Source organism: Papaver somniferum, unplaced genomic scaffold, assembly GCF_003573695.1.
Source record: "Papaver somniferum cultivar HN1 unplaced genomic scaffold, ASM357369v1 unplaced-scaffold_132, whole genome shotgun sequence".
Classification (NCBI taxonomy): Eukaryota; Viridiplantae; Streptophyta; class Magnoliopsida; order Ranunculales; family Papaveraceae; genus Papaver; species Papaver somniferum.
The window spans coordinates 6,124,864-6,141,695 of record NW_020622381.1 but is presented as its reverse complement, the minus strand read 5'-3'; the positions used below and the strand labels follow the sequence as shown (position 1 = coordinate 6,141,695).

The 16,832-nt window shown below is 34.4% G+C and overlaps 1 long non-coding RNA gene across 2 annotated transcripts; it reads left to right on the top strand.

The window, feature by feature from the left end:
- Positions 1-269: 269 nt before the first annotated feature.
- Positions 270-1,968, top strand: LOC113333386. 2 transcript variants are annotated; one of them, XR_003351966.1, is made up of 3 exons: positions 270-600; positions 952-1,451; positions 1,560-1,968. It is a non-coding gene; the product is annotated as an uncharacterized LOC113333386 (long non-coding RNA). The 2 variants fall into 2 exon arrangements; XR_003351965.1 differs by having other exon boundaries at positions 1,557-1,962.
- The last annotated feature ends 14,864 nt before the right edge of the window (positions 1,969-16,832 follow it).

Here is a 16,832-nt window from a genome sequence, read left to right as displayed (position 1 = left end):
AAAAAACAGTAAGATGAACTTTCTGATGACAGTGACTCAGATATTGATAGAGATATCTAACAAGATGATAATTGAATCTAAATAATGGATTCTCATTAATTCTGGCCCTACTATTTGATGACGTGTATTGTTGTGGTGAGAGTTTTAAGAAACAGAGCTTTGTCATTCACTTTGGCCCCACATAAGTTAATAGAAAAAAAAACTTTACACTTTACTTACACCTCCCAGTTTTATTCTTCATCGACCACCTCCCCACTTCTGTTCATTCACGACCAAACTCCCCACTATTCATTCACAAACTAACCAAACCCACTAATTATCAAGTCAGACAACTGCTTCAGATCTATTCTTCGATCACAAGTGCTCCTAACTGTCTATGAAACATTTGTTCCAATAAATTTGATCGTCTTCGTCGATCTCACTTCATCAGAATTGTGTATTTAGAAAGGTGCCATTTTCTGAAAATTTTGATTCTTCAATCTCATCCACGAACTGCGCACAACCAAGAAGACTCAACGCTAAGAAAATGGTTGAGATGGCAAGTGATGCTATTAACAATCTTACCTTAAGAAAATGATACCCTTATATGATCCAACAAAGGTAGGTTCTTCAAATTTTTATTAACAAAGATTCAATCTTTTTTCAATTTGAGCTTACATTCAATTTTACATTTTTTAAATTGTTGTTTTGGATATTAGATTTTAGTTGTTTGCTAAAATGACTTAATGGATATGAGTTTAATAAATTCATTATTGTTTGTGTTTTAATTGTTTAAACTGTTAGTATATAGTTGTGCATCCCCACTTAATCATCCTAATATCATCGAATGTAGTACTATTGAAGCATGTATTAATGTTGTTGATTTCTCTTTCTAGCTCTGAATATTTACTACTGATTAATGTTGTTGGTTTTCTTTTCTGTTTGTTTTGAATTTTTGATACGGGTGTACAGATGAGAAGGAGTACAGACCCAAACCACATAATTTTGATGCATTTACACAAGACTCCACAACATACCTATGAGCTTTCACAGAAGTTCATTACAGACCATACGCAGGTACTTCTGTACATCAATGCTTTAATTATCCAGCTATTAAACTTACAACTGATAATGCAAAACAGTGCCTGCATCTGTATTTTTCGACAAAAAGGGTCTCTTAGTGCCATTGGACCAGGACATATGCTTAATGAGATATGTACAGATTAGACCAAGGTCCAAATCCAGTTAGCATTTTTGTTAAAAATTGCTTTAGTGGATGGCTTGGCATTGTTAGGATCACTTGGGAAATGTAGTGTTTGTGGAGCTACTTGAAACTGGTGGTGCAGTAACAAAGAGAATGGATTTGAAGCTGGAGAGGGTGAAGGAAACAAGTGACATCGACACCCCTGTTTCTGATGAAATTGTAAAGGTCAATATCAGGTTCACTGAACAGTGTGAACACCCATGATTTTGTAAGTATTACTTATTATATCTCTTCTACTATTATAGTCTAATGTTATTGTTTTATAAGTACTACTTATATCTCTTCTCTAATGCTACTTCTACATGGTAAATAGCAGTAACGTCAGCGCAAACAAGCGGTCGCGGATGTGACCCACTGCCCTTAAATACGTTGTTTGTGCATGACAAAACTGGACAGCACAAACATTGCTCAAAGACAGAGGCTCACCATGATCACATCCTAACTGCGCCTATGTTTTTATGTTGTTAAATTAATTCAAGTCCTTATGGCTTATGAAGATGGACTGATGATCAAAGTGAAACCATCAAGTCTAGATGTACTTGACTTTTTGATGGATCTGAAGGGTTACACCAAGTTCTGAGAGGAAGAAGATGCCAGCCATTAAGATGTCTAACATAATGGGTACCTTTCCTGTCTAAATCTTATAATAGAATTTTAATTTGGAGTTAACTAATTGATATTTTTGTATCTGTTATCAATAATTATTTCAATGAAAAATAGTCTGCTTAATATGGTTTGCTTTCAATCACACTTATCTTTCTCCGTCTTTCCGTATGATGGTAGCCATTATAATTATGGAATTAGCTATTACCCACTGAGTATACCAATTTGAAGACTCCAAACAAGGTGGGTCTCTGAGTCTCAGATGTGAAGAGTACAATTGGAATTGAATTACTTTCCTACATATGAAATCTTTCACATCTCACTTTTTTTAATTGAATCTGCTACGGTTGAAACATTACTATGGAAAATGGATATGAAACATTATTCCAAGCATTTCATCCATTAATTTTAGTTAATTACTTGGTGGGCACTGGGCACCGAAAAAAATAAATAGACGGCTGCTATTGTGTCACAAAAAAATCATTACCCGGTGCGGAGCACGGGTTCCTATCTATTAGACGAGGAAATCTCAGGTTATACTAAGTTGTTCGATTCTCTTATGAAAAAGAAACAGATTACGACTTCTAGTATCTTTGGATTTCTGACTCCTCTCTGTCGACAAAACAAGAAATTGAGAAAAGTCTTTAAAGGTTATGATGGCGGTTATCAACTTATTCAATCCCTTCTTAAAGATCGTGAAGAAGACGTACTTTCGAAGAAACTCGAATGTGAAAATCTTCGTAGAGATTTCTATAAGTTGGAAGAGAAACTTGCAGCAGCCGAAGCAAGGATTAACTCACAGCAGATAAGTTTTAATGACAGACAAAAATTCCTTGAGGCTGATTTAACTGCTGCTCTTGATAAAAAAAAAAGATGTTGGAAGAGGACTTGGAAAAAGTTCAATACTAGCTCAAACAAATTAACCACTATACTAGGAGCAAGTAAAAATCATCGTGATACACGAGGATTGGGCTATAAGGGAATAGATGCTCCAAGTACTAGCAAAGAGGTAAAATTTGTCAAGGCTAGTGATTCTTCTCAACCTAAGGTTTCCACTAATGGCAAAAGTGAAATACCTACACTGGCAGTTAAGGTTCGAAAGAGAAAATTATATCAACCTCCAAAGCCAACACACAAGAATCCAAGTAATAGCATTCCTTATGTTTGTTATTATTGTGTAAATAAAGGTCACCTGCAAAGGGGATGTCGTTTTCGTATATGATATTCTTGTTTTGGCATCACAAGAAGTGATCAAACCTAGATCATATGTTAAGGATAATGCCCTTGACATTATGGGTTGTCAACGTCCAACCTTTAGGCAAAGGAATCAATGTTTTGATAAACCTGGATTTTCTTATAAACGTCATATAAAGCCTTTTCCCAATTGTAATGATTATCAAAAGGATAACTTTGTAAATACGAAGACAAGATCCGATGCTCTCAATTGGAGAAAGACTAACTTGGAAAAGAATAATCAATCAAATTCTCCTTCTAGAAACCTTGAAAAGGATAATGAGAAGAAGGTTCGGGTTGTTCCTAAACACACTCAAAAGTGGGTACAAAATAAAGTCAATGAAGATTTGAGTGTGAAAAGGAATAATCTCCCAGAAAATTCCATGACTATAGAAAAGGTATAATCCAGGATGTTGGAAGTTAAAAATTTATTGGGAAAGATGGGTTTGGATATGAACTGGTCTAAAAGTGATTTCCTTCATGATAATCCTAAAGTGAAACACAAGAACTGGTGGAAGAAGAAACGGAATAAACCAAAAACTATAGATACGGAAAATTGTGCTTCAATCGCCTATGGTGAGCAAGACATTTTTCACCTCAACATAAATTTATTGTGTTGGAAGTGTACCCTCACCAAGAAATGCCTTGTAAGAAAGATAGTAAGGAAGGCACAAGAATTAGGGCGCACATATTATGTTGGGTAAGATTTTGAACATTTGGTAAAGCCGTAGGATTCAAAATTGAATTCTTCTAAAAAGGTATGTCTATAAACTTGAAAAAAATTATGATTTCATTATTATATGCTTGATTCCATAATCTATTTATGTTCGCTAAGTATCTTGGTGGAAACCCGAGTATAGTCATGATTGGTTGTTTAAAAATTTACTTGAAGTTTATACCCAACGTTTCTGGAGACAAAAGCTTTTATCTCTACCTTGTTGAGCCTTTGCTCCAAAGAGATGATTCCATGTCAAGAGGTTTACAATCTTTTGTTTAATGGTTTATGACAATAAATTTTTTAATGGTAGTCATACTTGTTTTCTATGCACCTTTAAAAGAGTCAATGTTGTATTATACAACTCAAGGTGAACCACCTCGTTTGACTCGATGTGGGTATCAACACTTCTTATGCTCTTTGTAGAGTTCACCCTGCCTATCTGACTCCTTATAAGAGACGAGAACAGGATCTGTGGGAATTTATGCATAAAAAGCTAAGAAGGATATGCAATGGATAGTCTATCTAATCATAATGTTGATAGATGAACTTAGGCTCTGGGTAGAAATCTCAAGACACAAAAATCATGTTGATTCCGGGTACATCATTCACTTTTAGCTAAGAGAAAATGAATCGTAAGTGAAGTATTGTAATAGACAAAACAATGCATCTAATGATCCATATACCATGTGTATCGTTCATGTCTACCTAACTTGATTTGTGTTTAAGATTCTTAAATGTTCAGGTTTGAAGAAACAAACAGTACCATGACCTGTTGTTTTTGATGAATTGCAAAGAAGAAATTTCGAGTTATAGCTTGCTTAAACTATCGAAATATAATTCAAGCAATGGTTGTTCTTCTTCTTGACAAATGTAGTCAAGTTAGTCATTTGAAAATAGACCGTTTCAATGATGTTCATTTTTAATGTAATTTGGGAATGAGTCGAATAAATTTAGAGAGAAATGTAGAACTATTGTAGATTCGGATATAAGACAGTGTTATCAGTCTTGCAAACTGGGAAAACTTTTATAAGTCTGAAGCCGTATTATATGTACCCGTACACGTAGCGGAGTAGCTATATATCGATTTGCAGATTTGTGGTACATATATTCTTATGTATATAATGTTAAAATCTGTTCAACTCGTGAACCGGATCGGTAACTCGTATGCAAACCATTTTGGAACTGTGGTTACGAAACCGGGATTAGTTTCCAAACCGGTACGCAAACTAAAACAGTACCGTGTTCCTGAACTCGACAGTGTTTTCAAACCGGTACGTAAACCGATTTAGTTCTATGAACTCTGGAACCAGTGACAATCTTAAGTTTTCCAAACCGGCACGCAAACCTTAAAAGTTTTGTGAACTCCGGAACTTTGGTTTGGTTAAAAGTTTACAAACCGGTACGCGTACTGTGACTGAACCGACTCATGAACGGCTATGGTATTTGTACTTTGTACACCTACTTACCATGTCGATTGAATTCAGATGCATTCAAATTATTTCTATGAGATATTTGAAATTTGAATAACTCTCTAAAACACTTCTAAGACAACTTTGATCATTAAATCTCTTTTGGTCATGATTAAGTCTTGAGTGTTAGTGAACACGGTTACTCCTAGGGCTGCACATAACCGACCCTACCCGCCGACCCAACCCGCACCCGCCAAGATTAACCCGCACCTGATCCAACCCGCTTAGGAGTGGGTTGACTATGGGTGAGCACGGCCAAACGCTGTATGATGGGTCGGTTGCGGGTAGCTGCTTCCATCACCCGACCCTACCCGCCCACCCACCAGAATTTCCTAACCTTAGATTATCTATCCTAGGATTAATCTCATCCATAGAAAATACCATATACAATGCCTAACCCTAATCCTATCAACTTTCATTCGCACCCCTTTTCACTTCACTCCTCTTCAGCCTCTTCTCTCCTTCACTCGGTTGTGCCTTTTCACTTCAATGGCATCAATTCTCAACTCAGATCACCACCAGAAATCCAATAACGGAAGGTAAGAATCGTAATTCATACTAATTGATCTATTTATAATTTTTAGATTCTGTGATTTTCTTTGATTTTGAATTATTGGTATCTGTTTAGGGTTTTGTTTTTCTTTTTTCAATTTGGGGTACCTATTTTTGTTATAATCTTTGATTAATTGATCTTGCGATATTCTGACTTTGTTTTGTTAATCTTTTGTGTATATTGGAATTGGATTTTGTGGATTTTGTTCACTTCTTAAAGGAGCTAAAAGTAATCTGAGATTCTGAGGTACTATACTTATGACCCTTATCCAATCTGGCAACATCCAATTGATTCTGAGCTAAAAGTAATCTAAGATTTTGAGATTTTGTTAATGATTTTGGGGATTTTGATAGTGTAATGGTCTTTTTATGGTTACTATGATTGCTAAAAATCTGAGACTGTAACATGTTATTACTTGAGCACATTGGCAGTAAATAAGAAACGAATTGATTCATTGTTTCTAACATTGTTTCTAACAGTGCGGTATACTTCCTATTTTACAGAATTTTTTGTGTTTCAGTTTTACTTTATTTTACTGGATGTTAACAACCATCCTCAATCTTTCACCATGGAAAGTGATATTACTGGCAGCAGATAGCTTTAATTGGCAGCAGATAGCTTAAAACTAAAATTAGTGTTTGTATTTGAAAATAAGAAAGAGTAAAATTCTTGGCTCTAATTCTATGGGTGCATTCCCTTTTTAGAGTTGCTTAAAGTGATATTACTGGCAGCAGATAGCTTTATCTGTTATCTAGGTACAATCATCATAAGCGGCAGCTGGTTTACATTTTTGGTTTCTGCTGCTCTGACTGACCCCCTGCACTGTAATTATCAACGGCAATATGTTTTGCAATGTTTTCATCCTCCTCTGAAATGACTTTTTTCTTATTATAATTTTCTGTGGAGATATTTGTTTGTTGTTTTATATTCTGCAATGGATGGTGATTATTGAACTTGTGCCAGAACTGTAGAAGTTAACTCATATAATCAAACAACAATATGTATCTCTTTGGTGACTGAATATGTCTGACATTTAATTTGTATGATATAGTCTCTCTAGTTTTGAGGCTTGAGTTGTATGACATTTAATTTGTATGATTGTCATGGTCATCTGGTTGCGTCACATGGATGGCATAGCAGAATTATACCCCGTTGTCGGTGCTTTGATTACTTACATCAACTTTCATTCTAATTGTTCATTTCCCTTGCAGATCTATTTTGTGACTTTGCTACTTCTTACATCATCATAGATGATTGATTTCTATTTGGTTAGACAAGGTAATGACGCCAAGGGCCACTGTCAGTAAATTGATTCTGAGTTCGTTGGTCTGTTACATCTATGTTATTGTAAGTTGTAACTAATTGACATACGTTGATTGATTTCAGGCTTCCAGAGCATTTAGGGGTAAAACGTCTACATTTTTTGATGGAGGAAGCTGGTCGCTTGATATGAATCACATCTCATGATCTTTCTTTTCTCCAGCTACTAGTATAGTTATTAGGATTTAGTACAGTATCCAGTAGGCTAGTAATTCACCATTTGAGCTTTTAGAAGTTGAACTCATTTTTATTTTGTGAACACTCTTAGTTGTAAGTAACTTGTTATGATGCTAATTGTCTGCACTTTTAGTTATTTTTCATGTTTATACAATTCATTTCATTTTATGACAGGTTAATCCGCCACCCACCCGAACCAACCCGTTGTAATGTGGGTCGGGTTAAAACCGACCCACTATGATGTCGGGTTGGTTGTGGTTGACAACTTCTGTTACCCGCCATCACTGGGTTGGGTGGTGGGTGAGGCCAAAACCGACCCATGTGCAGCCCTAGTTACTGCTTAAATGATGCACGATTCTTAATGGGTCATATATATTTATATATATATATGCATCTTCTTTTATGTCAAGAAAATCTTTTTATACGCTTTTGGTTGTCAATCTTGGTATAAATCCTTGCGGAAAATATTAGTTCTTCCGTCTAAGAGTAAATCAAATCTTGTATGTTCTTTACAAGTTTATATCTTAGATAAGATGATCGCGATACTCGATCTCATGATCATTCTTGCGTATTTCTTGACTCCCTTGAGATATAGTTATTGTTTATCATATTTATATGATTTGAACACCATCTCATGATGATTTTTCATCAAAAGTTAAAGCTAGCTCTAAACTCTTATGTTTAATAAACTAAGAGGAGTAAACTTTTAATGATGATGGATACAAATTTACTTGTTGATTTGTTAATGTCCATAGAAATCCTTTACTTGTAGAGGTCGTCGTGTTGTTCTCTTGTGAATAACATCAAATGGGGGAGAGTTCTTAAATGAATTTGTGCTTAATTGTTATATATTTGTGGGGAATGTGGCTGTGGAATTTAAAAGGGGATGCTTGTATCTTTTTAATCTCCCAGATGAGCGCCGAGTATTTATTACTATGTCATATCATCTAAAAAAGTTGATACGAGAAGTTGCATTTTAACTATGTTATAATGTGGAATCTCAAAACTTCCTTAAGACTTGACATATCTTTTGATTGTATTCATTACGATCCCGCGATTTTCGTACCTTTGTTAATTTTATTGACAAAAAGGGGGAGAATCATTTAGTAGTTTCATACTACATACATTTGGTTTACGGATCATTATGTGAGGGGGAGTGAATCAATAATATATAGGTTTCACCTATTATGCAAAAGATGTAAGTATTGATTAAGGGGGAGAAACATATCACCGTAGTATTACTTCAGAGTTGAGATACGATTGAACTTTGGAGAAGATAATAATATTATGTTTCTGTTTAACGACGATTGAGAAATTTTTTTTTCAAAAGTTGTTATAGCTATGGATATGGATCTTCAACAACAACGATGCTGAGTTGAACACGCAGAATCATTGTAACTTGAAATTACGAAGAGTTCAAGGAGTTAAAGAAACCAAGGAAATCAAGGCAGGATGGATCGAGGAGTTTTCAAATCTTTATTTTATTATCCATATGTATTGATAGTTTTGTCACTAAAATTGACAAAGGGGGAGATTGTTAGAGCATTGCTCGGTGGAACTCACAAGTCTTTCTATCTCAAGCTTGTTGTCAAATTTAGTTGTAAAAACTATATCTTGATTTCTAGTCTACTTAAGTTAGTTTCGGATTTTGGATTAGAAGTGTGTATTTGAGTATTGAACATCATCGAACCCTTGAAGATTGAAGACTGAAGATCAAACGAAGACATCAATGAGAACTTCATCAACAAAGGTATGTGGTTACTGATTTCATTTGGAATTTTTGTTCAATTCTAACTTTCTAATCTATCAAAACAAATGCTCACTCTAAGGAACAATTTCTATGACAGTAAATATACATTTATGTATATATATACTCGAGGTTATTTGAGCCATGACTTTAGTGAAAACAACCTTTATCCCAGAAAAGGTTCCCATGTTATAGTGAATGAGCTTATGAATTCAACGAGCCAAGAATCACTCAATTCCGAGTTATAACGAAGAAGTTATGAATAATTTATTAAAGGAACAGTTATAAATGTTGTTGTAACTGTTGCAGTTCGTTAGTAGGAAACAAGCACGGAACTGTTTGTAACGGTTCACGGACTTGAACGCAAATACGTGATTAGAAGTCTATTTTAGTCAAGTTTTTGATGTTTCCTCATCTAGGCAAGATGGCTATGCTTCCAAACACAATTAATTGCCATATTAAAGTGTTTGTGATATTTTAGAATTCCTTCCTAAGTTAAATTGTAATTTATTCACAAAAATACAATTTATGATAAAGTAATTACTTATTTAATTATTTATGCAAGAGTTGTAACTTAGGAAAGTCTCCCAAATTTAAGAGAGTCTTGAAAAAGGAAAATAGCTTAAACTTGCTTTAGATTCAAGTTATCTTAGCTTAGCTTTCAATCCAACTTGTTCACTATAAATAAGGGATTTGTGAACGCTAAAATTTTTATCCCGTGGAAAATTGGTGTAAGCTTCATAGGTAGTTTTCCGCGTCTTGTGTTCTTCGAGAACAAGAGTGAGATAAAAGTCTTTGTATTGGGGTTCACAAAGCCGAGTTGGTAATAATCTTCGTGGTTGTTAAACAACTTGTAATCTAGGTTTTCAACCTCTTGTCTATTCAAAGGTTCTCTTCTGATATAAGTCATTCAAGAGTTGTTGACCACAAAACCTAGGTTTTGATAGATTTCGGTTCACGATCGTATACCGATACTAGTTAGTCGAAATCGGAACTAGAAAAAAACTTCAATTAAGGTATCTCATAAATTCCTTAGAAGTTTTAACAAGATATCTCTAAATTTATTCTAGTTGTTCTTGTTGTAGAAATTAGGTTTGTCTTCCAATTTTTGAGGAGTATAATAATCCCTAATCTACAAGTTTGTTTTGGTATCTCTGCTTGTATTTAGTAGTTGTTCGAAACAAATACAAGATTTCCAAAATCTTGATTCACACCTAAAGGGAAATAAAAAATGTGCTTTTATGGATTCAAAACCCAAAAAGTATTCAATTGAGTTGAAGCAACTCTTAGTTGGTGGGACGTCAGGTAAGGGAATCAAATGCGTAGAATCTGGCGTAGTTCAAGAGACGTAAGGAACGTGGTTGTACCTGAATCGGTGTGAGAATGAGTTCGGGCTCAACTACATTCCAGTCCTAAGTTAATTGGTAGTAGGCTGGTGTCTGTAGCGGCTTAATACCGAGCGGTGTTCAAACTGGACTAGGTCCCAGGGGTTTTCTGCACTTGCAGTTTTCCTCGTTAACAAAATTCTCTGTGTCCATGTTATTTCTTTTTCCGCATTATATTGTTTATCTTTATAATTGAAATATCACATGTTGTGCGTTAATCAATTAAAGTATCTACGTCCATCCTTATTTGTTGGATACGACTTGATTGATGCTTGGAAATTGATCTTTGGAATCACCAAGTAAACACAATTGATTCGATAATTAATCTTGTTATAAACGTGTAATTATGTTAAGAAAATATAGGGTGAATCTCGTTTATTATTGGGATGGCCTTGTGTCTAGCCCTATAAATAGAGACTATAATGTTTGTCTATGATACACAGATGAATAAAAATCTCTCTCTCTTTCTCTCCTTTCTTATACTTTGTGTCTCCTTCTTCTCTTTCTCTATTTCATAAGACGTTATCATGCACGTGGCTCTCATCAATGAGCGATTTTTATGCTCGATTAAATTTTTTTTATTTTATTTTGTTTTCCTAAACAAAATCGATTGTTTTCCTTGGTTATAGAAGCTAAACCCTAATTATTATTATTTTTAATTAGGTTTAATTTTCTTTCACATGCTATTAATATTTTCTTTTAGATCTATTGTAAAATCAGTCAAAATCATCCATAATTATCGAGATAGTTTTATCACTTATATTTTCTGCACAGTAAATATATTTTGCTCGCTATTATATTCATCGTTTACAATCTATTGTCAATTAGTGGTTTGATATCGTATTTTATTTACACGTTTGACTTGATGTGGCAAATTAGTTTTCTTCCACTTCAATGATTAAAAGAATATCTTTTTAATCATATCAATGGTGATTGCTAATAGGGGTACCAAATTACTTGGAGGTATATAGGACAAAATACATATTGGTAAGGGATTAGTACACTCCTAAGCAATTTGCATATTAGCAGCCTTATATTAATATATTTCTATTTTTTTTAAACATTTAATTACATACCTAGAGTCACAAATCCACGGTGATGTATGATGGGAGGTGGAGGCACCAGCAGGTTAAGCACGGATGTGATTCTGAACAGCAAAATCGTAATGGTGTTTTTGTCCTTTGTATTACCGTGACTGATTTTTTATTATTTTCCCATTATATATATTTTCCAAATAAGTCGATTTCTCTTTCTTCTCTAATTTTTCAATAGGGAGAGGATTTCATCGAAAGATGGTTCACAGTTTCTATAACCTCTAATGAAATTGTGTAATTATTTGGTGTTTCTTTTTTCGTCTCTAACTTTTTTATAGAGAAAGAAAAAAGTAAATCCATCAAAAGATGGTTTATAGTTTCTATTACCCTACCTATTGACCCTACCTATTGAAACTGTAATCACCAAAAATTGGTATTATCGCAATTTGATTATCTTCACGGTAATTATTTACATGCATGGTTGAAATAACCTACGACCAATTTAATTGGTATCTTTGTCCATAAACCAGTCTTTTACCACGCTATGGATTTTTCATAGCAAACGGCATTTTTTTTCCAGTCGTTGATACGATTTTGGTATATCGTTCAGCATTAACTTTCTTCAAGAATTCTCTATAATGAGATGTAAATTGGCATTCTAAGTATTTTTAGCTAACTTTTGGTTTCTGATTTATATTCCTCCAAAGAAATCCTCATCAACCAAATACCAATAAAACGAGGAATTGTTGCATTCTTTTTGGATATTTTTGCAATTTTAATTCTTATTGTGGTAATTATCTCCAAATTTTGGATTGTTACAATTGGAATTAGAGTATAATTGGACATCCAAGATCAATGGGTGTGCACCCGGCTTGTTAAGCTTATATTATTAGTCCTTGTAGTGATTATATTGATCTTAGTTTAATTTTCTTTTGATAAAAGAAAGTATCTGTAACTTCAATCTAAACCATTATCTCGTTGGCCTTTGAGGTCAAAAATTTATCGGAGATTTGTTTGCATATATTCAATACTTTTCGTTTTGACATATCATCTTTATTTTATTTTATTTTTGTTTGTGTTTCAAAAGTAATCCGTGGTTGATTTAAAACTACATTTTTTTTATGTCGAAAGACATATTTCATAATGAGTATATGTCTCGAATTAATCGGATAATACTTTACGAAACTTGTTTTCGTATATGAGATGAAAATATTTCTGCCATAATCAGGGGGAGATTATACTCCACTAGAAATTTGTGTCCATTAACTTAAAAAAGTTATATTTTTCTCTCGTCATGATCAAATCGAAAAAGGTTGTCATCTCAAATAAGACGCAAAAATATTTCATTATGCTTTTAATAAGGTTATGCCTCTTGGAAGGCAAATCCAGTCACATCTATAATAAACGTAGCATTTTATAAGAGGCTACAAAGTGCTCCAATAGAGTCTATCACAACGATCCACATTCTCATACATCATATCTCCTCACTGGAAGATGGGGATGCTTGCGGACGCTGGTACCGGTAATTCTGTGAATATTTTTCAAGATATGCATATACTTGAGAATTTCATGGGATTGATGAGCTAAATAATGTCGAATATTCGTTTACAGTAGCTACTGAAATAATAAATGATGGTGGTTGTTAACCCCTCTGTAGAGGAATATCGACATATGTGATTGGTTGGCATACAATCCATATTAGATTGGATTGATTTCTCGATTAACGCAATTTTGGATCCAAGACTTAACACTGTAAATGTGCCAAGCCTATTAATTACAAGTTGGTGTAGTCATAATGCGTTATACGAGAGATATGTTCGTTGTAAAAATGATTTGAGGGTTTTCTTTTTGCTCAGACCCTAGGATTGGTTCAGTAATTGTTCTTCTTATAAGACATATTTGGTACGGTAGTCCTTGAAGGACTCGTATGTGGTCGGACAACATTTTCGAATTTGTGATCCCTGGAGGATTCAAATTACATTCACGCGGCCACTTGACTCGACTATGTCAAAGTTTAACAATCCTTTATGTGTTTTTTGAAATTTGGTACAAAACCAAAAATCCGGATTAATTAGTTAATGATATCAACTTTTATAGGTCTCTTGAGGAGTCCTTAAAAACACAAAAATCCACGTTTTAGTAGCATAAATTCTATTTTTTTTCCTTTCTTTCTTCAATCTGCAGTTAGAATTATGCTAGCATAAACTCGTCTTTGAGATAAACTAGAGTTATTATTTTGATGCTTGTTTTCTGTAAAACCCATATAATTGGGTTAGCATCCATATTTACGTCAAAAGTTGTACTCTTTTCCCTTCGTTTCAGGTTTTGTCCCATGTGATTTTCCTGACAAGGTTTTAACGAGGCAACATCTCGTAGATGTTTAAATTTCTTTCAAGAATGTTGATATTTGTGCTCTTTTTCCTTCGTCCAAATTTTTTCCCATTGGGTTTTACTGGCAAGGTTTTATGAGACAATTTAATTCAACATGATGGTCATCCAAGGGGAGTTGTATCAATTTCAGTTATTCGGTGGATTCTCACAATTAACTAGGTAATTTTGTTAGACCAAATCAACATTACAATCCATTGGGAATTCGGACGCCATTTCAATCATAAGGTATGACCACAAATACAGTGTTGTTCAATTATGTAATGTATCCACATCTTGGCCCTTTTGTTGAAGAAAATACATCAACTACATCTGCAAATCATCTCTGAAGATAACAAACCAAGACACAAGTTCTCAATGCATTTAGAGAAGCTTGAAGATTCGAGTACACTACTATTAGAAGACAATACTGCTTGTGTAACACAAAAGAAGACTTCACCAACTATCCGCCATCTTCATGAAAGCACGGTAATCTTCTGCATCCTAAAAGTCGTTCACCGAAATTGGGAAGTCTCGAGACAAAGATTTGCAAGCCAAGAATTTACTGAAGTACTCATCAGGGGGAGCACCATCACATAAGGTGCATTATATTGGACTTATCGCGTTGTACTCTTTTTCCTTCATTAATGTTTTGTCCCACTGAGTTTTCCTTGTCAAGGTTTTAATGAGGCAACATTTGTATGTCCAAATTTTTTCTAAGTTTTCTCAATTGTACTCTTTTCCCTTCGATCGGGTTTTGTCCTTTTGGAATTTCTTGACAAGGTTTTAACGAGGCAATTAGCTTAGACACAATGTCATCAGGAGGAGTGTTATAAACGTGTAATTATGTTAAGAATATCTAGGGTGAATCTCATTTATTACTGGGATGCCCTTGTGTCTAGCCCTATAAATATAGGCTATAATGTTTGTCTATGATACACAGATGAATAGAAATATCTATCTCTCTCCTTTCTTATACTTTGTGTCTCCTTCTTCTTTTTCTCTATTTCATAAGAAATCTAAACAATTTTTTAAATAAAACTATAGTGAATCTACAAGACTTGTACTTAAAATTCATATCTTGAAATGTAGATTACAAGATTCACTATTGTTGGAATTCAGTTCACGTATATACATATTGTCGAAGGATCGTTAAGTTGGTTTACTTCCAATTGTATTAGGTTTTGTCTCATGGGTCCGAAAGAAAAAATTGGTGGTGTATTTGGGTATCTCCTGCGTTTTCAGAGATCCAACAGCGTACTACTGTATTAGTTGAACTGGTTGTCGTGTTATCCTACCAGCGATCCTCATGAGGAACCAACCAAGGGAGCCGAAGCAGATAGGGGGGATGATTATGTCGCGAGGGGGTAAGCTAACTCTGCATTCCATGTCAAATTCTGCAATATTGTATCATCGGGGACTCGAACCTGAGACCTCCTGAAACACATCAAATCTTTGAGGAACAGGGATGACCAGCTGAGCTAGTTACCCGTCGGTTAATAAAAATACAAAAAAATAAAATAAAAGGTCGATCTTGTGTTTCCTCTTAAACTAATCTCATCGTTTTCTTGTGTTTTCTTGGTCAATCTCCATCTTAATTTCTTTGTGGCAACTTTTTTAGTTTTCATCATATTGTATATCTTAAAAGAATGTTTGGAAAACGATCGTTTTTCCCCGAGCAACGGCCGTTAAAACGGTCACACCTATATAGCATGTCCGTGAGGATCACCGGTACCCGTATCTATGTACGACCGATAAATAGGCGCATAACTATTATACCGTTCCCACAACCATGCTTGGAGGAACAATGTGTTAACAAATGATTCAACTTTCATATAACTATTAAAATGTTGGTGTCAACTACTAAAAAGTCCACGTGAGAGTATAACGAACCCAGAAACAGACTACCTACATAAAGTTTCTCACCTTTAGACATTTAGACAGCAAGGGAGCTACAAACGACTTCAACAAGGAACCACCATTTTCAAGTACGTCTCTAGACAACCAAAATGAAAAGAAAGCAGCGATGGTCAATGTAATGTCACTAGCCCTATTAGGGTCTTTCTTTTTCGACCACCAATACTTCGTCCGCTGAGCATACAAATTTCCGGACGCATCATTGATTTCATTGTTATTAGCTGCTAAAGTTGTGGTATTTATTTGTTTTTTTTAAAGGGAAAATCGGTATTCACTTTTTTCCTCTATTTATTTTTCTACAGTTGTTCTACACTACACAAGGATAATTTGGTACTCATATATCACTTTCCTTTTCTTTTCTCTCTCTCCCCTCCCTCACTTCTTCATCTTCTTTAACAAAACCATCAAGAATAACCGTTCTCTGCTCATATTTGGTCCATTTTGGACCGCATCTGAGCAGATTTCTTCACTATTTCTTGTTTTATAGGTTAGTTAGTAGTTTTAGCTTAATCTTTATTATGTTTTCTATTTATCGACACCATTATGGTGGTTTTATCTACTTTTTTGAGGTTTATTTTCGCTTTAGTGGCGGTTCTTGGTTATTGGATTGAGTCCTAAGATCGATAGTGATGCTCTCCAACGACGAAATCTTCATCTTCATCGGTGTTTTCTTTGACGACGGAAGCTTCATCATTAGTTACAAGAGATTTGAGCAAATCACTCCTATTTTGGGAGCATGTCTTTCTAAAGAAGAAAAACAAACTAAATGGTTGGGATTTACTTCCGAGAAAAATCATTCTTCCTCCGATTTTATCGAATTTTATATATACTTGTATTTGTCTTACTCCGGTAATCCTTTTCTTTTTCTTGTCGGATTTCTCGGTATTGTACTTTTACAGTATGTTCTTGTTATTTTGTATTCTCTTATTTCGATCTTAAACTCATTATAATCTCGAATTTTCAAAAGGTTCCTTGTTTATCAAAAAAAAAAATTAAAAAAAATACACTACACAAGGGTATTTTAGTCAATATGAATTGTCGTAGCAATGTTAACGGGTGTGCTGTG